The sequence below is a fragment of the Galeopterus variegatus genome, unplaced genomic scaffold (assembly GCF_000696425.1).
Source record: "Galeopterus variegatus unplaced genomic scaffold, G_variegatus-3.0.2 Scaffold355, whole genome shotgun sequence".
Lineage (NCBI taxonomy): Eukaryota > Metazoa > Chordata > Mammalia > Dermoptera > Cynocephalidae > Galeopterus > Galeopterus variegatus.
The window spans coordinates 509716-537224 of record NW_007726466.1 but is presented as its reverse complement, the minus strand read 5'-3'; positions in this window follow the sequence as shown (position 1 = coordinate 537224).

The window sequence follows — 27509 nt, the reverse complement described above, 5'->3', positions numbered from 1 at the left end:
CTGGTGTAAAATGACCTCAACCATTCTCTCTTGAGTGACCTCTCAGTGGCTGCTCTCTGCTACTGTGACAGCTGCTCTTGGCAGAAGCGCCTTTTGGATCAACCCTGCCTGTCCTGAGGCCCTCCAGCAGTAAGGCTTTAGGCTCTACTTCTTGAGGGCCAACTCATGGCCTCTGGGGCTTTAGATTCTCCCAGGACCAGCTACAGCTTAGGGCTCTACTTTAGTGAATAACAATATAATGGAGCAGGCAGAGCATCTGTCCCTGATTGTTCTTGAAATCATAAAATCGCAGGCCTATCTTCCCTTCTTCCCTTGAACTTTTTGTCTGTAGGCATGCCTTAGTTAGCAGTCTGGGGAGAAAGAGATTTGATAACCAGATTCTCTCTAAGTTCTAAATGATTGTCAAGAGCCTGATATGCCATTGCTAGTAGAGAGATGTTTACTGTTTAATAACAGATACTCTCTAATGATGGAATACAGGCGATGTGAAAGATGGACAGCATGCTATACTAAATAAAGTTGTTTCTCTTTATTCCTCAGATTACTAGCTTAGGATACCACACATGTTTTCTGCATGTGAGGAAGACCTTGCATGCAATCATTCATTTAGTGGTTCACTTATTTATCCATTCTACACATATTTTTGAGCACTTACTATATTTCAGGCACTAGAGATATAAAAGTAAAGACAGATACAGTCCTAGTTGTTATGTAAGATGCTGTTCAAGGAAGTCCTGGGTCCCAATAAAATAAAAAGTTTCAGCAATGTGTGGATTATCCAGGGGCTTCTGAACAGCTCCATCGCTAAGCTGTGTAGGTTTTTTCTATCCTATCTCCTTTGTATCCCTCTACGCTTCATTGCACAGACTTTGGAGTAACCCAGAGAATCATTTTCCTGAGAAAGCTGGCTTTAGTCTTAAATAAGTCAACATATTTAAAGCACTTAGCAAGCTTCCAAAACAGCAGATCAGACTATTAAATGGTAGTTATTATTAATGGTAGCATTATGCTCTTTAGGAAATTGCAGGGAAAATATTGGTCCAGCTGACAATTTTGAATTGCTTTTGTTCTTGGAAAAGCATGTTGGACAGCAATACCTCTCATGTGTGTCTGTTGAGCTCTTCAAATCACTTCTATAATTCCTTACCTCAGGCAGTAGTCATCAGTTGCTTCTGGACAGAGGCACAAGGTCAGCAGACTTGAGTTTGTCAAGTGTCACAATGCGGCTCATTCACGTCTGGGTTATTTAATGAATTGTGTTGGAAAGAATGGTAAATATCTGTGGTGGAAGCGCTGACAATATAGAACAGGGATGCCCCCAGTGTCTGGCAAACACAGCCATGCACTGCTTTCCCCAGGATGACCCTGTAGGACATGGAACAGGACAAAGGTTCAGAGACTATGAGATGGTGAGGTTGGAGAACGAAACTGGTGTGTTTGCTCCTATTTCTATATGCTCCATCTCCCTCTGTGTGTTACCTGCCTCTGTACAAAACGAGAAGGATGCCTCAAAATAAATGATTCATGAGGATTACAACCTCAACGTGAAGATGCAATGCAATTATCATCAGGGATCAGAATCATTGATCAATCTAAGTATTCAGTGAGGCCTCATCTATGTCCAGAGCTGCATGGGGTGCTGTGGAAGGAAGCAAGAGAAATTTACAATGCCGTCTCGATGTATAAAGAATTTATAATCTCCATGTGGAGACAAGGCACACACTCAAAACATTTGCAGAACAATTCAACTTTAAACTGTCTGGCACTGATGAGAATAGCAGTTTTAAGCTCTTGCCTGTAGCCACCTGCAGGAGCACCCTGTGGGACGGCAGCACAGCATGGGTTTGTAGCACAGCAGACCTAGATTCAAAGTCTTCTGTGCTATTTAATAAACTGTATGACCTTGAGCAATACATTTAGTCTGAAAGCTTCAGAGGCTTGATCTGTAAAATGAAGACAATGCTTTCTCCTAGGGTTTCAGTGATGATTCAGTGAGTTAAAATACATCGACTTCCTGGCACATAGTAGATTCTCAAAAAATATAGGTGTCCGCCCCACATCTACATGAACGTCCCACAGAATCTCAGAGAGAAAGTGTTTAAAACTAGGCACATCATCTCCTCCTCATCTGCCCACACAGGGGATTGATTTTCTCTCTGACTTTCACTTTCTTCCCCATTTCTGTTTACAGCAACACCTGATGTCTAGTCATCAAGGCCTGAACTTTCACATCATCTTTGACTCAAACTCCCTCACCTCCACTGCTGATCTCTTTCAAAGTTCTGTTTGTCCTTTACTTCACTATCTCTCTAATCCAGAGATTCTTAACCTAGTGTCGTGAAGGGGCTCCCGAGGCCTGTGAATTATTTAACAGTTTATGGGAAGAAAGGCCATAATTTTCATAAATTCTTAAATGGGTCTTGACTCAAAAAGGTTACATATCACAGTGATTCCCTTTGTTCTATTTCTTCTGCTATGATGTAGTTGCAGGTTTTTTTAAATTTTGTTTTGTTTTGTTTTGTTTTTTGCTGTTTTTCTGCACAAATACAATAGCCTCCTAAGTCATAATCTTCCAATCTGATTCGTTCTTCATACCACTGCCACAGCTATCTTAAAACTTAGTTTTAATCAGGCCATTTCCCCAACCAACAATTTTTAACACTTCCCAATTTCTTTCAGATAAACTAAAGATTCTTAACTTTGCTGTCTAAGGCTACCTTTGGAACTTCTTTATTCTGCCACTCTTTCCACATACTCTCTGTTCCAGTAAAATCAATTGCTCACTATTCTTTGAATGTACGAAAAAAAAAAAAATTAACTGGGTCTCTTGAAACGTAGAACATTAGGAAAAAATGAATATCAAATATCAGTGGAAATAAAATGCAGATTTTCAAAAGATTCATTACAAAGTTTCACTCCAAGATGCTCCCATTCACACATACCTTGGTACTCTATACTCCACGCATAATTCATTATAATCTGAGTTAGAGAGTTGAGATGTAGGCCTGCCCTAGAACACCCATGGTTAAAAAAAAAAAAAAAAAAAAAAAAAAAGAAAAGAAGAGGCAACCTGTGTTGCTATTTAACATAAAATCCCCAAAGAATTTCTTTTAAGTCCAAATTTGTTGACCAGAGCTGCTCTGCTTGCAGCAGTGCCCTGCATTCTTTGGCAGATCAATAGCCTGTAGTAGACCATGTGTGGGTGGGTGCTCAGTTCTGCAGCCACCACCCCTTTCTGCAAGTGCCCTCACCTATCTCATCCACAGGGGTACACCACCAGCCAGCAGCCACTTTTGCACCATGCTGTGCCCTTACTCCTTAATCCTGACTGACTGGACAATGAGCTTTACCTGGCTCAACCTGGGTCAATTCCATTTCCTCCTCAGGTATTTGGAATTGGAATAGAAAGATTGTGAGCCAGTTATGAGATGCAGCTGGAACTCTAAGATGTAAATGTAAGAGCTGTTATGGGGATGAGAAAAGCTCTTCTGCAGTGAGAATGAAGAACAAAGCAGATGATCTGAAAAGAAGAATAGAAAAAAGAGGTGTTCTCATGGCTTTTCAGTTCCTGGTCTCACCTTCCAGAGGTCTGGTTTCCTCCCTTTCTTGGGTTCTCCGAGAGAAACTCCTCTACCTGTGCGGATCCATGCCCTTCCCACTTTTTTAATGCTTAAATTAACTTGACTTGGTGTCTCATACTGGCAACCAAAGATTCCTAACTAATACAATAATCTGATTCCAGACTACCTCCCTTTTTTCCTTCCTTCCTTCCTTCCTTCCTTCCTTCCTTCCTTCCTTCCTTCCTTCCACATCAATTCAGCATCTACTATGCACCAAACATTCCTCTGCTAGCCTCCTTGCAGGAGCTTATAGAGAAAAAGAGGTAATTATTATATAATAAAGGATGTCCTCTGTTGGACATATGCACAACATAGATAGACACGGCAAATAAATGTAAGTTGAAGGGAGGGATTGTAGTCATTCTGAAAGTAAGTGGTACCTTAACTAAGCCTGAGCCAAGGCTTTATCAAGTAAATGAAGAAAGGGTTCCTGGGCAGAGGGACCAAAATGTGTGCGGGTGTGGAGGCAAGCAGAGCACGATGCTTTCTGGGAACTGCAAGTTATTTCTCATTGTGTGTGAAAGCCCTGGGCCACATATGGAGAGTCTCATCTACCATGCCATGGAGTCTCTTTCTAGGTGACAGAGGAATCACTGAACATTTTAAGCCACAGATTTAAGACTTTATTTACAATAGCTCAAGCACACCAATTTTGGATGGTATGTTCTAAGCTCATCAAGCAGAATCATGTCAAATAGCTCTTGTTATTCAAAGCTTTAGGATTCAGGTGAAATTATGCCTCTGCCTCTCTGTAATAATCATTTTTTGATACACAGTTAAAGCCCTGTTCTTCTGTATTTTATCAATTGCTTAGTTTATGGTTCTCTCTTTGTCTCTCTCTATCTCTCTTCATACACACCTATATCTTTAATTCTGCATTTTAATATCTCTCATGATTTATCTCAACACAAATCATTTTTTAATTCATTTTTACAGTAATTATTATAATTAAATTTTAATAGTAACCACATAGCAACTAATCTCATATAATTAAAAATGATATAAAGCTGGAGGGAGATAAAATATTTTACATGTCTAGTGAGGATCCAAAGGATCTCCACAAACCAGAGTGAATACTGGGCTCTAAGAAAATCCTGGTAATAGTGATAAAATCTATGTTTCTACACTTGGGTCTTAAAGCCAAGCACCCTACAATAATATGGGAGATAGCCGAAGCAGGGCAATTTTTTATTATCTATGAGCTCAGTGGAAGTCAGGAGCATGCTGTGGACTTCCCCAAAAGCAGCAATGGTCTTGGGGTCCGTTAATGGACATATACCTGTCTTAAACACAGGAGCCAATGGTTCCACCATGTTTGATCCTGGTCCGATGATATGAACAATGTTGGGTTCATTTAGACTCACCATACTTTAGGAAAGATATAGGAAAATCTTTACATGGTCAGACAACTGTGACCGAGGGGACTCAAAAAAGGGAGTATTTGTGATATTTAGTTTAAAGAAGATTCTTTTGTTTTAAAATATGTGGACAGCTGTAATGTGGAAGAGGAAGAGGGGTCAGACTGTTCTTTATGGCCCTAAAAGAAAGTACGACCAATGGGGTGGGTGTGGGGAAATATATGTAGATAGATTTTAGTTTAGAATAAGGAGCAATTTCCCAAAGGGTAAATCTGTCTGATGACAGTATGAGCCTCCTCAGAGAGGGTAATAATTCTTCTCTTTAGTAACCTTGTTTAGTTTAACTCTTCATTCCATACTACTGTCAACAACACTTACTCAGTTCTCCACTGTGACATCACAACAAAGCACATAATCCAGTCCTTGATATGAAGAAACTTGTCAACCAGGAAGCTATATATAGAATATATATGAGTATATAAGTATATTAAAGTCTAAGCTTTAGCTACAGAGAGATCTATACCTGAGTTCCAGTACTGCCATTTTATAAACTAATCACCCTGTTCAATTAATGGGCATGTGTCGATTGCATGCTATGTGCAAGCCATTGCAGGATGTAAGTTTATTGAAGCCAGGGACAATGATATTTTGGGTATCCTTTACAGCACCTAAACTAGATGGGTCTTCCAATAGCAGTGGATTGACGGAGCAGAAGAACCTGTAAATGCTGTGGTGATTCAAAGACTAAATAAAATACAGTCAGAAACAAATTTTAGGAAAGTTGTGTCATGTTAAACATTCTTGATAATTTTAAAGTGTGTCTTAATGAAAGGAATTATATTGAACTCATCCATCCTGACTGCAGAGTTATACCAACAGCTGACTAAGCCCACCAAGAGTCACCCATAACTTAGCATGCAGTGAGCCTGGCAAAAAGAACTGGAGCATTAAATATTTATGCCTTCCAAAGTCCTAAGGAAAGGGAAAGATAATATATAGTTGCACAAATTAGATTTCCTGATAAGAAATCAATCATATCATTAATCTCTTACTAGAACCTACATGCTACAGGCTAAATCTTCATTCTCAGATTGATGTTAAACACAGACATCTTTTGGGGACTTATGTAGAATCCAAATTAGGTTGAGATTGAAAAGCCTAAACTTCTTAGTTATACTAGCTTTGTGACCTTGTCCAAGTTACTCACTCTCCTTGTGTGAAATGGGAATAGCAATATTTTATAAATCATAGGGTTGTTGAAAGGATTAAATGAGAAAATGAAGGTAATGATTTTTCTTAGCAGAATTCCAGGTGTGTGGTATGGGTTTGATCCATGCTTACTGTTTTACGTTTTGTTTCTTTTTTGATCTGTTATCATCCTGCCTCTCTCCTGCTGCAATACTTACACTTACATAAAGTCATGGAACTTTAGAACCCAAAATGTGATTACAAGTCACCTAATGGCTCGTTCATTTTGTAGAATAAATTGTTTATCCTTACATGCATTAGTTGAATCTGTGTCTCAGGGGCATAACCAAGGATTCATTTTGTAGAAGAATAAATTGTTTATCCTTACATGCATTAGTTGAATCTGTGTCTCAGGGGCATAACCAAGGATAGAACCACTTTCTGCTATAGCGTACTGTCTGTGAACAAGAACTGTATTTTTTGTTCTGCGTATTTATTAAGTACTATTAATACTTAATAAAGTATTAAGCACTAAGCTAAGCTCTGGGGATTAAAAACAAAAAAAATGATAATCTAGCTCCTTCTTGGGAAGTACTCATTGGGCAGATGGGAAGGGACAGAGGTATAAATCCATTAAAATGCAATAAGATACAGCAGCTGATACAGAGGCGTGCAAAGGGAGCTGTGAGACAATTTAACTCCCTCAGAAAGTTTGGGTTTTAACAAGTCTTTTTCATAGATCCCAGGAATTCTTTGAAAAGCCACCTGTTATCGTGGTTTTCAAGCAAAATACCCATTGCCACACAATTAGTCTCTACCTGTGTGTGTCTCCAAATACGTGCACAGGTACACATGTACTCACAGTTGTCCTCTTTCTCCCACAAATGGTAGTTCACTGTACATATTGTTTTGTACTTTGCTTTCTGCCCTTAAAAATGTTTCTTGGAAATCCCTCTCAGATTTATATTGCTTTCAGCATTTTGCTATAATAAAAACAATCATGCAACAAATATTTCTGTACACATTATATTTTGTAGCAATAATTCCAAGAAATGGGATTACCAGGTCAAAGGATAATTGCTTGGAATTTGGTAGATATTACCAAGTTGCATCGCCTTGCATGCCAACCAGCAACGTGTGAGAGTGTCTGTTTTTCCACATTAGCATTGGCTATTCATTAGCATGTCCCCACTGCTTTTAAATAACTTAATTATCAGACATTTAATTCCTATCTATGACCCTGGATCTGTTTTTGGCTGATGCTGAGTCACTGAAACATTATGGTAAATTTTAGGAACCAGGCACTCTTAATGAGATTCTCACATATTTGCTTTTTGGAATTTTAGAAACAACTGACTCATTTACATTTTTAAAATCACTTTGGCATTTTGTTTAGGATAGCATTACACTTATAGATATATTGGGGAAATTAGTTATCTTTGTAAAATCTAATCTCTTTATCTAGGAACATGGCATCGCTCTCCTTTACTCAAGCCTTCTTTTATTCGGTTGATAAAGTTCTTTCCTTTTTTCGTCAAGGTCTTACACATTGCTTAATTTTATTTTGGTTAGTTCATATTTAGTGTTTTTATTATTATGACTATATGAATATGCCTTACTGATGAGCTAAGAACTGTTGTCACATTTTATCTGAATACAACTTTTTTTGCTCTTCTGGAACTGTCAATTGCCTCTTATATATATTTTTTTAATATGGTAAGCTGTCCACTGGCCAAGTCTGCTCACATTCTCCAATGACTCTATTAAACATCTCTCAATTGTCCATATGTTCAAACCTGTCAGATGTCTCAGCAGTTCTGATTTTTTTATTCTGTTGATATGTCTCCTAGAGTGCAGGGTCTTCCTACTGCTTTTTTTTAATATGGTAAACTGTCCACTGGCCAAGTCTGCTCACATTCTCCAATGACTCTATTAAACATCTCTCAATTGTCCATATGTTCAAACCTGTCAGATGTCCCAGCAGTTCTGATTTTTTTATTCTGTTGATATGTCTCCTAGAGTGCAGGGTCTTCCTACTGCAATCAGACTTGCCACACCCTAAGCTGCTGCAGAGCCACACCCTGGGCCTTCCCTTCCTGGTTACCCTGTGGATGGCCTCTGCCTCTACACTAAGGTAGCCCTGTCTCCTGGATCCGTGTCTTCTTCATTCTTTATCTCCCACTTTGGTAGAGTATAGCCTCTAGTAGCTGCATGAAGAGAGTTTTTCTTCTCCCCTCAGATTCAATGGCTACTTTGGCTTGGTAAGTAATTCTAGGCCAAATGTGCTCAAAATGTCAAAACCAGGTCCCTATTATTTGCCAGGTTTTTGTGTGCAGTACTAAGAAGCCTGAATCTATTCTTTTCTTTGTGATCTATTTTTCTGTTTGGAAACTTTGAGGATTTTGTTTTTACTTCTAATGTTTGGAATTTCCATGGTGGGAGTATCTTTTTATTCAATTACTGTGCTGGGGATTCAGTGGGCTTGAAACTCAATGTCTTCATTTTAGAAAATGTTCTTGTATTACTTCTTTGAGAAATTGTTTCTTATCATCTCCTTTTTTCTTTTTCTGGGACTCTTACTAATTAGATTTTGGATCTCTTGGTGTGATAAAGTGAGAGTGGACTCGTTCAACAAATGCTAAACTAGATGAATTACATTATTAAATTTAATAATTACATTATTACATCTTTTTTATGAAAGGCACACAGAAACAGCGTATTCTATAATGATAACATGGAATTTGTTAACACCAAGAGAGGGTTAAAACCGGAAGTATTGATATGTGTGCTTTAAGGGTTTTAAATATATGTATATGATATGCATAGTAATTAAATCGACCATGGAGGCAGACTGGCCTGGGTTAGAGGGTAGCACTACCCCTTACTACCTATTTAAACTCTCTGAATAGGTTTTCAGTCATATCTGTAAAATGAGGATGATAATGGTAATTGTGACATTTAATTGTAATGTATAAATGAGAAAATATGCTTAAAGAAATTTAAACAGTATCTGGCATATAGTAGGTACTCAATAAACATCATACGTTGTTACTGATGGAATGGGTTATTAAGGGGAAGTTGACAATATTCAGAGCACTTTGCTCATTAGAATTTGATTTCATAGAGAACTGCCATGTGTTTCTTTAAACATCCTGCTGTTACTCTGTAAGACATGAACACTGTACAAAATGGGCCCTTTTTCTGACTTTAGAATAGCATGTCTTGTATTCTTATGTCTCAGAAAGCCTTTTTTGTTGCCATGCTGATGAATAGCTCAAGCAGTTTTTTATCAAACTATGTGATTTAGTCATCCCAGTTAGATACTCATTTAACCTGTGAAGGAAAATGAGTAACCAAAGCAAGAAAGATGGACACAAACAGAGGAAAAAACAGATATAGTGGGAACCAGGACAGGAAACTAGAAGAAGAGACTCGAAAGAACCACTGGGTTGAGATGCTGTTTTAGTAGAAAGGTTCCATCAGTGTGATAAGCAGTCTTCCCTGGAATACTCCCAGAAGCAGTCTCTTGGGCCCATGTGATTAGAGATAAAATTGAGAAGGCTGGTGGAGAGGGAGGCACAAATCCACGTTCCGTGATACAGCTAAAACCAAGAGAGAGATGCATAGGTTGCTGCTGGCTGCTACCTCCATGGTGTATGGAACAATGGTTTTTTCAGGAAAGCATCTTGTTGATAACAAGAAATGTTAGTTTTTATGCCTATGGGCCATTTGCTGAGTAGCTGCAGAGGATCTTCAACCATACCCCTATGCTTACACTTCTGTCTAAGATTCCATGTGCCTTGATTCTGTTGTCTAGTTATCTGGTTGCCCTGGTTTATTATGTTCTCTCTGAAATCAAGGTTAAGAAAAGGGAGAGACATGAACTATGGGATGGCTTCTGACTCCTGATTTAGAGTGGTGTGGTGTTGACATTAGCTTACTCTATCATCCCTCAAGTTTTTGAAGTACTTAGTTTTTAATAGGGTTTAGTGGCAAAAGTAGTGACCTAGGAAAATGGATAGAACTGTTTTTTAGCCATGGTTCTGCCAATTGTTCTGGGGTATCTCCCAATATCTCCAAGACTCCACTTTCCATATTTGTAAAATTATTTTATTCATCTAGATGGATGGTTCTTAAGCCCTTTGGGTTGAGCATCCTTTGAGAATCTGATAAAAACCACAGATCCTCCCCCTTTTAGAATTATGGATGTTGCAGTATTACAGATTAGCAAGAAGTGGCCACGCACATGCAGGCATCCTCTGCAAACAAGACTGGATTTCTAATTTATTATTCAAAATTACAAGATATTTGAGAAATGAGGTGGCCACACAGAGCATGAGCAGATGCATTCGATCTCAGTGCAGTTTTTCTTGGGCCTAGGTGCCTAACACGGGGCTGATGACACTATTTGTACAAATATGGATCTTACTTGATCCCAGAGGGGAAATTCTTGCTGTGTAACTTTGTTTTATATTCATGGCTTGTGTCACCATTAATGAACTTATACTAACAGCCTGTGAGCTTCCAGTGAAAGAAATTTTTTACAGAGTGGTGTTTTATTCTTGAAGGCATCAGCTCGGTAGCATCCTTCTCTAGGGAAAAAACAAAATCAGTGTTCTGATTTCCACTTCCAACTTTCTAGCATTCCAGTAAATTATTTCTCTTCACGCAAACATACACATACACAATTTGGCATGTAATTTCAGAGGATTTACAGACACCTCCCCTCCACCCACCATTTATCCCATGCACTGCAAGTTGAGTCTCTGATCCAGAAGATCTTTATGATGCTTCTGACCTCTAAAATGTCATCGTTCTAAGCAAAGCATTTTCCTCATCACCAATATTCCTTCAGACTACAGTGGGAGGATTTGGGGGTGGAATGAATGACTTTCATCTTTATAGCTTCCAGACCAGTAATATAACATTTTCTTCTTGAACTATTTTTCCCCGTTTTAATGGCAAAGTTGACAAAGTCTTGCAGCTACCATGAAAAGTTCAGAATGACTTCATCTCTCACTCTTGCTCACATTAGGGATTATAATGTTCCCAAATAATATTTCTAAACTACAAGGCGAAAGATTTGGAGGAGTCATTCTATGCTGACTTCGGCTGAGAGTGAACTAAATGTTTGTACTGTGGTTTATATCTCTACTTAATTTAAGCTACCACTCTCTTAAGAAAAGTGAGATAGCCTACCCTTCATGTTTCATCTGAAATTTCATCTCTGCAAATTCTTATTTAACCAGAAATTGGTTTCATGTTCATGGCCACTGTCATTATCATTTCATTTTATTTAATACTACTCACCTAAACATCCAGTGGTGCCCTTACCGACCTGTTTAGCCATTCGTTCCAAAAATAATTTATAGGAATGGATAACATTTACTGAGCATTTACTGTGTGCTGGGCACTGTGTTAAGCACTTTGCAAATACCACCTCATTTAATCCTATTTTGATTGCTTCTTTTCAGGGATCTGGAAGTCATATTCTGTTTAACCATGATTTTGAACCACAGGTCATAACTTTGCAAGAAGGAAATGCATTTCATTTTCCTGAAGCCCTGGGGTCACCTGCTGCTGCTACTGCTCTACTCCTGTGGTTCGTAAGGAAATGCAGCTAAGGACGAAGGCCAGGCAGCAGTTGTGTGGAAGGCAGAATTACTGGGTTTCTGAAAGGTACCAAAAGGGACTACTCTGACCCATAGCTAAGGATTTTGGAAAACTGTAGAGGTGGAGAAGGATCAGGAATATAAAAATTGAGTGCCTTCTAAGTATCATGCTTAGTAATATATGCTTCTCTGCATTTCATCCTCACTTTACTACGGGAAATGGGTGAGGCTCAGATATGTCACATGGCTATTGCTTGTGGAGCTGGGGTACTGATTAGGCCTGTTAGCCTTCAAACTAACACTTTCCCCACTGCCTCATGATGAAGACAGGAAAGAGGAGAGAAAGGCATAGTAGGCGGGGGGGGATCATACTTTGACAAAAGCAACGTGAACATCAGAAGTTGAGATTGATAGACCAGATCTGTTGCTCAGAATTCCTAACTTGAATACTGGGTTGGCAGGAGGCTGGATTAACAACCTGGTAGGAAAAATTAGGTGTTAAGCAGAAAACAGACTAATAATAAAAATAATAATAATAATATACTCCATTTACCAGCTGAAATATTACTGTTTCAATGGATTATTTTAGACTGCGAGTCACATTCTTTCATAATATATGCTGTAAACCATTTTGAATAGCTGATCATTTTTTTTTATTCAAAATGCATGTAAGTGTTTTCTTACTTAAGAATTTAATCGCATGTATTCACAGGATGATAACACCTGTTAGCCAGTTTCTGAAAATTCTTTTGCCCTCAGCAAAGCAAGTCTTTCCAGGGAGGGAGACTCTTACTATCATAATTTAAGGTCTTCAAATCAGAGTGATGAGAATCATTTTAATTAAGGAAAACCCCCAAGTCTTCCCCAACAGCTGGTTTGCTTGCAAGTAGGAAAGACTAAAAATGAATCAGATAAAAAGAGTTTCCACAATTTTTAAAATAACTTGATATATTTAGAAGTGTGATTCTGTGTGTGTTCTTGTGCAAACGCAGAAAATCAGAGAGCTTGTGTGAGAAAGTTTTAACTATGCTGCAATTTTCAGAATCTTCAAATATCAGATGAAATACATGGCGTAATTCTATAGTTCTACATGTAATCTTCTATTATGCCTGATTGTGAGCTCCATATTGGCATAGCAATGCATGAAAGTAAGATTTAATATTTTTAAATTCAGGAAATACAGCTGCCGTGTGTGCAGACATGATAAGGAGGTATATGATACTGTGTGGCTAAATATCAGTGAGAAATAGTACATTAGGGAAATGCTATTTTAGAAAGATGCGTGCATCCTCTTTTTCCTTCTATAATCTGTGATGGTATTTGGAGGTTTGTCCAGAGAACAACAACAGGTGGTGCCTGATGTTGAAAGCTGAAAAGCAGTTACTATGGAAACCAGATGCAAATTTAGATCTATGCGTCCACTCTTCATTGCATATAGAAAAAAAAATGTTATAATAGAAATTAAAAAAAACCTGAAATATGATTCACATTCACATCTTCTAAGTCCTAAAATATCTGCCAAATACTGTGAGATGTTGAGTAAGTTACAACTTCTCAACCTCAGATTCCAGTAAAATCTATAAAAATGATGGAATTAGAGCACATTTCTAAGATTCTTCATATTTCTTCATTTTTCTAAATTTCCTTTTCTAAGTATACATCGCAAATAATAACAAATCTATTTTTTGAGTATAAAAATTGTATCAATGTACAGATAATGAAAAATAATATTTAAAATACTGGGTGGTTATTATACATAATTTATAAAATACATAAAAGTAAAAAGAAGAAACCTCAAGTCACTTATGGTCCCAAAACAGAGAAAAGAACTACTAATATCTCTTCTTTGAGTCTTCTTTTATAGGGTTATTTAATGTATCTGAGATTATATTGTTTGTACATTTACTATAAACATAGGGTGTATTTATATTTTTCATGTAACAGGATATCATAGGCCAATACCACATTAAAAATATTTAAAGAGCATTATTTTAATGACAGCATAATATATGATTGCATAGGTAGGACTTAAGGTACTTAACCTTTTTTTTTTTTAACAAATCACGTGTTTGAATTCTTGTTAGTATATATAATGCTATAATGACTGTATCTGTGCATATACCCCATCCACATTTTAGATATATACCTATAATAGAACAGCTGGTAAAGAGTACAAATTCTGGATTAATGTATACTACTTTCTAGTTATTACATATGTATACAAGTGTACTTTTATGTATATGTGAATATATAGAGAGAAAGAAAAACTTTTTTAGTTACAATCAACAGAAAACCAGTTACAACTAAGGGTAGTGGGTGGGAGAAAGTCTTTGGTCCATGTAACTGAAAAGACGGAGGGTAAGGCCTGACTTTAAATATAGTTTGACCCAGGGGTTTAAACAATGTTAATAATAGCTAATGTTTATTGAGCACTTTCTATATGTCACTGTTTAGATACTTCATAAAATTATTTCATTTAACTATCACAGCATTCTATAAGGAAAATACTGTTATGATTTCTATTTTACAGCTCTTTCTCTATTTTTTATTTCTGCTCTTTTTCATATGGCCTCATTTTCAGGCAGGTTCTCTCCTTCGAGCTGTTTCAGATTTATTCTCCAGGACCCAAATCCACAAGACGAATACTGCCCCTTTCCTTGTTGTTCAGGCAAAAGTTTCAGAATTAACCCTGACTCCTGGATTGGCCTTGGCCGATTTATATCACTGATCCAATCACTAGGGGACTGTGAGGGCCTGGTTGGCCAAACTTGGGCTAAACTCCCACCTACCCCTGGAGCTGGAAATGGAGTTAGCTGCACCAAAGTACATGGCCTCAGAGTGGGAATGGAATTATTCCCTCAAAGATAAACCAGGTACTGTTTGCAAAAGCAGAGTGAATGGAAAGCAGAAGGCCAATTCCACTACAGCAGCAAATTCCACTGCAATGAGGACTCAAGAATTTTTTGTTGCATTTAGAGAAAGGAAGAGTAGAAACCAGGTATGTGGGGGAAAAATGTCTTCCTGGTTCAAGTTTCTGAAGAGTAGTGATTATTACTTTTCACATTTATAGTACAGAGGACTAGTTTTAATCTAAAAGAACTCTTCAGATGCCAGCCACGCCTCAGATAAATGTGCTTATTCTATGTGCAAAATCCAATATACATGTGAAAAAAATTTAAAGAAACCCTAGTTTAAGTACTCTTTCCAGCTTAAACTACACACCATTATTTTCCTAAACCGGTGTGGTATGTCCAAGAAACTATCTAGATAAAGGTTATTTTTCCCAACAATATGACAAACCTTATATCTTTGCTGCTTTTTTAGTGATTGGGGATGTCATATAGACCGTAACTATTGTACAACCAGAATAATTAGCCACAACAACAATGGCTGCAGTACCACATTTCATTTACCAAATAAGTCTATTTATTAATCTTGATGTTTTTTGCTATGTAATGGAGGTAATGAAGCAAAGGAAAGAAAAAAAAAGTCTGAGCTGTACGTGGATTGCTATGGAAACAGCAGCTGGCCAATCAATGGAGAGTAATCAAAATATATGCCTCCTCTCCTCTGCAGCCTTGATGAACTGAGGTCCTGATACTGCAATCCTTTTGTTGTCACATACTGTGATGGTTTTTTGACATCTAAATATATGTCACACACCTATTATAAAAAAAATGTCAAATGTATGAAGTTTTAGTCTTAAAATTTTTAACCTTTCTATATATACTTTCACACAGGCTGTTATTTCTCCCTCCAAAGTATTCCCTAAATTTTTTATACGTCTTGTGCTTTCAATCCTTTTACTCTCCATTTCCTCACACCATCCAGCTCCCTTGTCTTCCCTCCCTTTTACTATCCCAAACCACCTTAGTCTAGTTGGCATTTAGCATTTTCCACAACATCAAGAAATATATAGACATGAGTTGATTTAAAACTCTGTTCAATTTCAGAGTTAATGAAGAAGACCAATTGAAAAATATATTCAAAAGAACTACAAGAGGGTTCAATTTTATATTTCCCTATTGAGTTCAGGAAATAAAAATAGATCTGTTTCTCAGGAAAGCTTGAGAAAAATGAATAAAGAAAGAAGTTGGAGCCTTTGGAAACATAGTCTAAGTTATAAAAATGAATAAATTATATTTTGAAATATTCTGCCACTATGAGACTAGTCTCATTGATTAGCAAAGGTATTTGTAGATTTCTTTCAGGTGGTGAACCCCTGATCTGCATAAAACTTCAGGCTCTCTTGACCTTAAATGAATCCCTTGTGGGGTGAAATGTTCTCAACAATAGATTCAGTGAGCAGGATGGGGTGTGTGCACCATGATAAAGACAAAATCAAGCCTTCTGGTCTATGCTATTGTTGTTGCACAAAAAGATTTAAAGGACTGACTTCCATTGAGCAGATTGAACAATAAATAAGGGCTGCTGACATTTAAACCTATCTTCAGATCACACAGCAAATCTGTGGGGGTGATTGAGCACAAGTCTTAGAACCACTTAATGTCGAACTGATTCACTATAGAACAATGGGCTGATTTGATAATATAGTGATGATATTATCAACTAGGCTCACTAAAGAATTAAGCACTCTAAAAACCAATTCCTTTTGTATATGAACTAAGACTTTAAAAAAAATTCTGATACTCATCTTCATGACTTTTTAAGGCATTGTTTTAGGAGCTTGGGATACATCAGTGAACAAAGATAGGCTTCCTGACCTCATGGGTAAGGCAATCAGTAGGAATAAACAGATTAAGCAAATTAATTATATAAGATGTTAGAAAGTAAATGTTCCCATTAAAGTGGCCAGTGATCTCTTAATTACTAAAATCTTACCTTTCTTAAATTTCTCAGAGCTTTTGGTATCATCGAGCCTATTTCCCTTATTTTTTTATCTTTCATCCCATAGATGGGCAGCTGTTTTTTGAGAGCCTACGAAACACTAGGCATTGTGCTGGGTGCTGGGTGCTGGGTGCTGGGGATCCAACAGAGCACAGGGCATGTTTTTCTGGCTCCCTTCTTTTCCAGCAGTCCTCCCTCTTTTCAAGCCACTGATGGCTTCCTCTCCCTCTTTAGCAGGCCTCTCCCTCTTTAGCTGGCTCCATAAATGTTAGGGAGAGGAATTCTTCTACAGTTTTTTTCTTAGTCCTCTCCTTGATCCGCATGCTTTTCTGTGATCTCACTGACCTCTGAGCCTTCAACTATTAGGTATTAATATGCTAATGATTCTATCTCTGCATCTTGTCACAAAAAGGCATTCATTCATTTATTCGTTAAATGATTATCTACTGAACATTTCCTCTTTTACAAGAACTACATGAAGAGCAAGGAATTCAAAACTACATATGAAAGACATAGTCTCTGCCCTCATGGAGATTACAAACTAGTGGAGAAGACAGACAAAAAACAAGGAAACAAGCAAACAAATAAAAACAATTATATATCGTAACAATGTTCATGCATGAAACAAACAAGGAGATGAAAATGAAAATATAGGAGACCTACTGTTAGATAGGATTGTCAAGGTGAACTCTCTGAGGAAGGGACATTTGAGGAAATTGAAGGATGAAAGAAAACAGCCTTGTGAGAGTCTTCAGAAGAAGATTGTTCCAGGTGAAGGGCTTACCATGAGCTAAGGTCCTGAGGTGGGAAAATATTGCTGACTCAAGTGACTAGATGAAAATGAACACAGGAGAGTGTGGTCTGAGATTAGTTTGGAGAGAAGCATAGTAGCCAGATGATGCAGGATCTTGAAGTCCTGAAAAATAATTTAGGTTTCACTCTAGGTAGATTTGGAAGTCATTGAATTATTTTAAGCAAATGATTGATACAATCTGATTCATTTTTTGCTATTACTGTTGCTACTAAGAAGAAAGTGGAATTAGTGATCCATTCAGAGGCTGTTGGAGTTCAAATGAGGGACACTGGTAGCTGGGCTAGCTGATGGGAGTACATGTGGATGGAAGTGGGTGGATTTGATATGTCTGCTTGAGCATAAGCAATAGGACTTGATGTTGGATGGTGTGTAGTGGGTGGGGAAAATGGAGAAATCAGGAATGATTCATAAAGCTCTGGCTTGAGCAAATGGGTGGATGGTGGTTCTATTTCAGAGTTTGAAGGTAAAAATGAGAAGTTCAGATCCAAGTAGTCAATTACCTCCTAGACATGTCTACAAAATCTTTCTTCAGATACTTTAAACTTAGCATATGAAAAATGGAATTTTTCATTCTTCTCAACCCACCTCACTCTCAATTCCATGATTCTGGATCTAGCTAATGCTGACACTTACTTGCCTAGACTGAAAATTTTGATGTCATATTCAACAATTTCTTCCCTCACAACCTTCTCTTACCCTAACATCCTGTAGATTCTACGTTGGTCGTCCCTTAAATCTCTGCAGTTCTTTCATCCACACTGTCCTCACTGCAATCAATTTCATGGATTATTGCCACAGTTCTGTATCTTTCTCCTGGCCACCAGGCTCTTTTCTCTCCAGCTTATCCTTTACTGTGCAGATAGATTTGACGCAAAAACTTAATTTGACCATTTCTGACTCCTGATTAGAAATATCTTTTTGTTTCCCATGCCTATAGTTTTAAATATACAAACATTTTAGACTGGGATTCAACCTATCTTCTTGACTCACTCTGTTGCTGCCCTTTATATGCTGGGCTATTCCTTTTACAATAAATCTCATGCCATTCTCTAGGTACCACCAACACATTTACAAAACTTTCTTTGCACACACAAAAAAGAATGTTCTTTCTCCTCTCCACATAGCAAACTCTGATTCACTTTTTCAGGGCCCTGCTCTGGTGTTTTCTCTTTAAGGAACCCTCCCTGACTTCTTCCAGCAGTGGGACTTGAGGAATCTCTGTGACAATCCCTTTATTATAACATTGCCTACATTTTGTAATTTGCCTATTCATATATCAGTTTATCTTGTTAGACCTGCATTTCTTAAAGCACAGTCACAGGACCACTTGCATTAGAATTGCCTGAGATACTTATACAAAAATGTAGATTCCTGGCTCCTTCCCATTCTCTCTGCATCTTTCTGGGTGGAACCCAAGATTCTGTTTTAGCCAACCTCCCATGTGATTCTTATATATTCTAAACTTCAAGAATCACTGTACTAGGCCATAAGTTCCTCAAGGGAAGGGTCATATCTTATATCTGTCTTATCTCCACAACCTAATACACAGGGCATACTCAATATTTTTTGAGATTCTGTTTTAGCCAACCTCCCATGTGATTCTTATATAATCTAAACTTCAAGAATCACTGTACTAGGCCATAAGTTCCTCAAGGGAAGGCTCATATCTTATATCTGTCTTATCTCCACAACCTAATACACAGGGCATACTCAATATTTTTTGAATGGATACTGATTTCAAATTAATGTATATTATTTATATTATTTTGAACCTACCGTTATTCATTCAACACATAATTAACTCTGATTAGTACTGTATTATTAACGAGTTTCTAACATTTTGGTTTTTCATTCATACTGTGTGAAAGTTTTTAAAAACCCACATGATATAGTGTTGTAAAAAAAAAATTTGACATTCGTTTCTTCACACAATCTTAAAAACAAAAGAAAAAAATACAAACCTCAATCTCCAGTCAGAAATGATGTTTACAGTGTTCTCTGTAATGTTAGCCAAGATATGCACAAACAACAGAGATAGAAATAATCAGCTAAAATTTTCATAACAAGTACACATGTCTAGAAAATTCACTGAAGGCTAACCCTCCCCTAGAAGCAAAGCCCATTGCAGTTAGCCCCCAGGATTACTATAAAACAGGCAAATAAAGTTTGGTCTGTCTCTTCTCACTTTACAGTACTTGTAAATGTATGATCCATAACAAAGTTCTCTGAGATAATTTTTCCCTTCTTCATCATTTCTTACTAAAAAACAATGACTTTCATAAACTTTAAAGGTAGAAGTCCTCATTTTCCTTCACTGGGATTGCATTTTGGTTTGTACAACTCTGCACCAGGATTCCTGCCCTAGTCTTCATGTCCAGCCCATTCTCCCATGCCTCCCCTACCTCTCATCTTCTACTCAGGCTATCTTCAGCCATTGTCCCCCACATCTGCATAGCAGAATTCCTGAATGGTGCAGAGTGGCTAAGAAAACTGAGGTTAGAGGCTGTAAGAAAAGTCTGATCTACAGACCTAAGATGCCTCAGGGCGTCTTCGGACAATGGTCAAGGGAGCAAGGAGCTAAGGTGCAGGAGGGATGGACAGGCAGGACTTGAGTATCACCTCATCAAAATGAAAATTCACTTTCTGGTCCACTATATTGGAATCAATCAATTCTAAACCAGGAAAAATACACAGCAGTCACTAAAAATACAAATATGTTCAGTCCTTCAGGACAAGAAATTGACTCAAATTCTATCTGCATAAGAAGATAAATAGAATTAATATCTCAACGAAATCTTCAGGATGACAAAATTGCCCTCCAATTCTTCAGCATCTCCTTTCCCTCTTCCCCTCCCCCCTTAAATATTCTACATGCTGCTTTATGAATCCAGGGTCTTCCCACTATTTTCAACCTAAGAAGGCTAAAAAATAGGAAGATAGATGTCCATTACCTTGAACAAAACAAGTAACGAAGCCTCTCCAAGACCACTAACGTGAGTCTCCAAGTCTAACATGAGTGTAGAAGCAAGAAGGTTCTCACTGAAAACAACATCAACCAAAAGTCTCTCCCAGCTGATTTTATTGCCTGAAACTCTAATAGGAAACACAACTTTGCTCCACAAATAGCATTAAACTCATTGCAAAGGATGAAAATACCCAAGAAAGGAGGAAAAATAACCTATTAAATTCCAGGCAGTGTGTTAGGTATGCTCCTAAATAGGTCATGTATTATTTTCACACAAAATACAATGTGAATATTTTATTCCCAAATTTATGTAGAATAAAATGAGACTTGAATAGAAATTAAGCCCACAGGTATTTCTTGTCTTGAAGGACTGAACATATTTATGTTTTTAGAGACAATTATATATATTGCCTGATATAGAATTGATTGATTACAATTGATTACTGAAAATAAATTTTCATGTTGGACCCCTTTTCCATTGGTTTCTATTTTTATTTATGTATTTACTTATTTTGGTGGCTGGCTTGTATGGGGATGGTTTCTATTTTTAAATTAAAGATTTGTTCTAATGGTTTTTCACACTGAGTAGTAAAATAGTGACCCAGGCTTGGTCACCTGGAATCCAATTATTCTAAAACCATTCTAGTTACTAAAGGGAGAAATTAGAAATGGTGGATTATTCAAGTGAATTACTGTGGGCAATTAAAACATTTAGATAACCAGTGACATAGTTCTCATTTAATTAGGATGATTTAGTGCATATGACATTAGTAACCTTAGAATTTTCTTGCAAAAGCACCTGAGGTTGAGATTTTCCTTATACCATATGCCACTCACAAACAAAATCTTCAGAATTGTACTTTATTCATTCAACATATTCTGTACTCAAATTCATTGAATTCATATTCAAATATTATTAGAATCATTGCAAAGGATTCTATATTCTATGTAGAATACAGAATATTGAATATATTCAAAATATCAGGGGCCTAGAATTTTAGCCCTGGGTGTATAATAGTGAACAAATAGGAGAAAATTCCAGCTCTCATAGAACTTACATTCTAGCCCGGAGATAATAAACACAACAAATAATAATTAATAAACAGTAATGATAAATACCATGAAGGAAAAAAAAAAAAAAAGCAGGAGAGGAAGAAAGAGAGGAAAATGGGGAGGTCAGGGGTTGCAATCTGTGAGGGGTCAGAGAAGGCTTAAGATGTTGACATGGGAAATAAGATAAAAAGGAGGTGAAGAAGTAAATCATGTTGCTGTATAGAAGGAAGACTATTCCATGCAGAAGAAACAAACAGTACAAATGTCCTTTGGTGCCTGGAATGTTCAAGGAATAGTTGCGTGAAGCAATGCAGAAAATAGAAAGTCAAAGAGGAACCAAGGAGCCTCATAACCACTGTAAACTTCTTTTATTTGGAAATAGAAGAAAAGCAATTGAACAGTTACAAGCAGGGTGATATGATCTAACTTATATTTTTAAATGATTCTTGGCTGTTGAAAATAGTGGGTAAAGAGCTGAAGCAAGCAGGTCAGAGTTAAGACACTGTCTTACTTTGTTCAGGCTGCTATAACAAAATATCACAAACTGGGTGGCTTATAGATAATGAAAAGTATTTCTCACAGTTCTGGAGGCTGGGAAGTCCAAGATAAAGGCACTAGCAGATTTGATGTCTGGTGAGGGCTCACTTCCCAGTTCAGTAATGAACATCTTCTCTGTGACCTAACATGGTTGAAGAGGCAAAGGAGCTCTCTTGGGGTCTCTCTTATAAAACTAATTTTACCTGGAATGAGTTTAAGAGAGGAAGGTAGCCAGAAAGGAAAGTGGGGTCAAGACACATGTTTTTTTTCTTTTTGTTTTTAAGATGGGAGACATACATCATTTTTGTAAGCAGGTAGGAATAATCTACTAGCAAGGGAAAATTTGATCCCCCAGTAGAGAGAAAAACAATGTTGTAGCTAATGTACAAATGGAAGGTTCACCTTAGGAACATGGACCATTGTAACAAAAAGAAGTTTATGGGCACAAGCTTTAGTAAGCTGGTTAAACGTGGCAGTGAAACTTGTGGAAGTTCTGTTCTGATTACTTTTATTTTTCTCCAGTGAACTGGGAAACAAGGTCATGAGATGAGACAGAAGATGGGAGAGGAGGTGATAGAGGTTTCAGGAAGAGAAGAAAGTATAAAATAACTGTCTTGGAGACTGAGAGACTAAACAAAGCAGGGAAATACAGACTGTTTGAGTATAAATAATGAAGCATTTTGTGTGTTCTTTCTCCAATTATGTTGAGCTGCAGGAGAGCAGATAAGGAGTAAATGGAGAGTTAGAATTAGCCAGCCAGGGGTTGAAGTTTTGTTAAGTTGCTATCATGACAAAGAAAGAGGGGGAAAGTAGCTGAGAATGTATGCAAGCGTATGGGGGTACATCAAAAAGATAGAATTAAATGATAATATAAATCTTTCCACAAACTGTTTGAAGTACCCTCATATACATCAATGGAATTTAAACTGTGTTAGAAGGTGTAGTGGATTGAATTGTTTCCCCCAAACCCATTGAAGCTAGAATTGTGTCCCCCAAGTTTTATGTATTAGAAACTTGGCCACCACTGTGACTGTTAAGAGGGTGGGAAATCCTATTATGTTAATTGAAAGGTGGAGCCTTGAAGAGGTGATTGGATTGTAGGATCATGTGGTAGTGAATAGATTAAAAATGGTGGTCAGGGGTGTGGTTCTGAGGGCTTTAAAAGAAGAGGAGAGTCTGTCTGTCTCTCTCTCTGCTCTCTCTGCTTCCACCATCTTGCTTCCCCTGGGTCACCGTCGCCACCACCAGATGCACTTTGGACTTCCCAGCCTCAGAAACTGTAAGCAATAAATTTTGTTTTTCTTTATAAATCACTCAGTTTCAAGTATTTTGTTATAAGCAACAGAAACAGACTAATACAGAAAATTGGTACCAGAAAAGTGGAGTGCTGTAAAGACTTGGGAGCCTCCACCCTGATTTCGAATGATGTATAGAAAAGCCTGGGGACCCAGGAAGAGATCTGTTGCATGAGCAGATTCATGGCAGACAGCCTTTGCTAGAGCAATGACGAGCAGAAATGTGGGGTCAGAGTTGCATTAGAGAAACCCTAACAGCATCATGCCTAGTGGAGCTGTGAGAGCGGGACTGCCATGGGGATCCCAGACCTGTGGGGTTCCCAGAGTGGAATGCCAGCTTGGGAGAGCTGAAGTGTGGCCTGAGAACAGGAAAGCCATAGAAGCAGAGCTGCCTAAGGCCTTGGGGACCCAGTCCCCACACCAGCATGCAGAGGACACGAAACATGGAATCAAGGTATATGATTCACCAGCTGGAAGATTTAATGCCTGCCCTACTGGGTTTTGGACTTGTTTTGGACTTGTTTGTGTCTTGTTATAAGCAACAGAAATGGGCTAATGCGGGGGGCAACTGTGGACTTGTGAGGGGTGAAGGACAGTGAAAAAGTGGCATGATCTGGTGGTGTTCAAAGAATGTTGCAGTCATGGTTCTGGAGGCAATGAGCTGCAGAGATAAAAGCTATGGGGATAGCAGTTCTGAAAATGAGATACTTGAGACTGAAAGGGGGTCAAGGAACTGGGATGAAGGGGTTAGGAACGGTCTATGTGGGCAATGAGATTGTCAAGAATAATGATAGGAGTAGTGTTCCCTATCCAGGTCCCTTTCATTCCCTTGCCCTGATTCTCCGAGGTCAAGATGTCCCTCTCTCTAATCCCTCCTCTCCCTACCTTTTGCTGCTGCTGCTGCTTTTTTCCCTTTCTATTTTGGCACCAACTCTCCTAACATTCCAATGCTCCCTTTGCCTCTTTTTCTGAGTAGTTCTTCTGTGCATATCTCAAGACTCATTAGTGGAAGATGAAGTTTGGAATGAGCAAGACCAGAAAAAGGGTTAGGGCCAGAGATAAGGAATATGGAAGGAAAATATCTAAGATCCTTATTTAGATTTAGATCCTTATCTAACATTCTGGCATATCTAATTGGTATCATCTCTTAAAGTCTATTCTACTCAGCTATCCGCTAAGCTCTGTTCAAACGTGGTCATGGTGTATTTACATCTTGGATGCGGTATAAAGTTGCACGCATGAGGCTCAATATCAAACCATTACCTGAATAGACATGAAATGCTCTATGATGTGTGCAAATGGGTAGAGTAAATTTGATTACACGTTCTGAAAATGTACTCAGAGCTTCTAAAATGGATGCCTTTCTACAGAATAGCAGTAATAACGATGATTACTATGGCGACTACTGCAGTAACAACAAATGAAAAATCAGTTCCTTTCGAGACTGAATTGAGCCCCTAGACTTTTGACTACAGCATAGCACTGCTCAATAATCAGTAAAACCTATTATAATCTACCTTACCTATAGTTTGCATAGCATGAAGCTTCCCAATTAGCATTTAAAAATATTGAGGGTATAGACAGTGATCCTAATTGCAAAAGTTTATTTTATGAGAAGGGATAAGAGGCGATCAAATGATAGCTAATACACACATTTCTCTAAATGCTTAGCCTGATGAGTCATAGACCTTTACACCTAAAATAAAATATCTAAAGAACAAGATATATTTTTAAATTGTTATCTATTCTATAGCACAATTATAGCTAAACATTTACATTCAGCTGTTCCTTGGTCCCAAGACCTTAATTCAGTTAGCTTGACATTCTTTGGTATCAGCATTAAGACAAATTTGAGAATGAATAATGGGTTGATCTCTCATGCAGCACTGACATTTTTTTTTTCTTTTCCAATAGCTAGAAATCTTCATTCTCATTGATAATCTTCTGGCATAATTTCTCCCAGCACTGTTATTGGCTCTTTGTCATAACACAAAATATTTGTGACAACATCACTAATTGGTCTTTAAATGTCAGCTTTCTGGGCTTCATCCACACATTTATGGCTATATTCTCATCAGACCTAATATTGAGCAGTATTAGATCTGATCAATACTTATTTAGCAGATCTGGATGATTGGATATTGGTGGTGGTGTTTCAATGACTATGATTATTATTATTTTTTATTTTTGCATACAGATTTAGTGCCCCACAACCTCTTTTCTGAGAGGCTGGAAAATAAGAATCTTTAAACACATTTTATGAAAGGCATGTGCTGATGTTTGGTAACCGGGTTCAGTTTAAATGTGGGAACTGTGCATCTTTTATGGGCTTGCCTATATCCTTGCTACTGAAAATGTGATCTGTAGTAATCACCAGAAATTTAGTTAGAGATGCCCCATCCACATGTACATAATCTGGCCCCATCCCAGATCTACTGAAACACAATCTGCATTTTAACAAGATCTCCAGGTGATACATATGCATATTAGAATTTGAGGAGCTTTACTCTACGTGATTTTCTTTGTAGATGAAGAGGAATGGAAGGGGAATACAAGGAAAACATGCAATAAACATTTATAATATCCACTCATGTATTCAACATGTATTTACTGAGTGCCTTCTATGGTCTACTCACTGTGCTGGGAGCTAAGGACACAACAAAGAATAATTCAGGCTGTATATAAAGGGATTATAGTTGCAGAGATACTTTGCTATGAGCCCAGCATTATACCAGGCAATGTGGGGCTGCAAAAGAAAAATAATTCATTTTGCTAAATATGACAATTAGTATATGTGCTATAGGAAGTACAAGGGATTTATAGAGATAAAAGGCCTACCCTCAAGGAGTTTACATAGTGTGGCAAGACACGTTCCCAGATATTATAATCCAATTAAGCCAACAAGATTTACATACACAAAACAATCTGGGAATAATACAAATATAATACTGTGATGTAAATTGGGAACAGTATTGCAATTAGAGGAGGGAAAGAACAATACTGAAGGAACGCACTGGATTAGGTGTCAGGATGGGACATACAATGGCTGTCAAAAAATACATGGGATATCCCTGGTGGACTTCAGGAAGGAAGCATTTCTAAGTGGACTATTTAGAAAATAAAATTTTTAAAACTAAGGCTAACTTTGGAAATCTGGGAGCCATTGAGTTTCTTTATAAAACATACACTCTTAGATCTACTGGAAAATACACTGAGGTACTTGTGCCCAGATTGTAGTTTCAAAGATCAAGCTAAAGGAATATAAAAGGGTTTAAAGTTTAAAGAAATATAAAAAGGCCAATAGCCCGCTTCTTCGCACAGGTCATAAAGATGTCTGACGCACATCTCCAAGTGTAGAAAGGGCTATCCCAGTGGAAAGGCAGAGGTTTGGAGGTCAGAAGACCTGAGGTTTTCCTTCCCAACCTCTTGTGCAAGTTATAATCTGATCACGGCTGTCAGGGCCCCACTTCCCTTACGTGTAAGGGAACAAATGATTTTATTTCTATCTCTGTTTCAGCCGCCATGCGACAGCGTCTCTTATTCCTCTGTCATCCCAAAAGAATTTCCAGCGTGACTGCCTCTCGTGGAGGGAGAAAATCAAAGCAATGTATTTCTCTGGTATGGTTGCTTATAAAGTCCCACAAAGTACCTAAACTTCAAGTCCTAAATTTTCTAGGATAATTCTCTTTTTAAGTATTTTGTCATGAAATCTTCCTAAGCACGTTTTTTGCTTTATGTAATAAAGTGGGAAGAAATTGAGCTTTGAAATCAGATGGAAGCAAGTTCAAATCATCAGACAATTCACCTATTTTCTCTGAGACTTAAATTCCTGAACTGTAAATTAAGATACTTTATAGGAATTGTTGTAAAGATTATGGATGATGTATGGAAAGTCTAACATAGTATTACAAAAGGAATAAGCCTAAATAAAAGTTAGATTATACAGCCGTATATAGCAACATATAATATATACTTCACATATGCATATATATTTTTCCCTCACCCTCTTTATCTACATTATAATTTTTCATTCCATTGTGCTCAGTGCCCATTCACCTTTACCAAAACCTCTACTCACTTTTCAACACCCTTTTTTATCCCTATCTCATTCTGTACAGTCAAATCTCTCATGGAAGTCAAATCTGTCATGGAAAGGTCACACACGGGAATGAAGGTAAAGATGCCCAAGCAACATATATATATTATTTTTCCTCCTCCT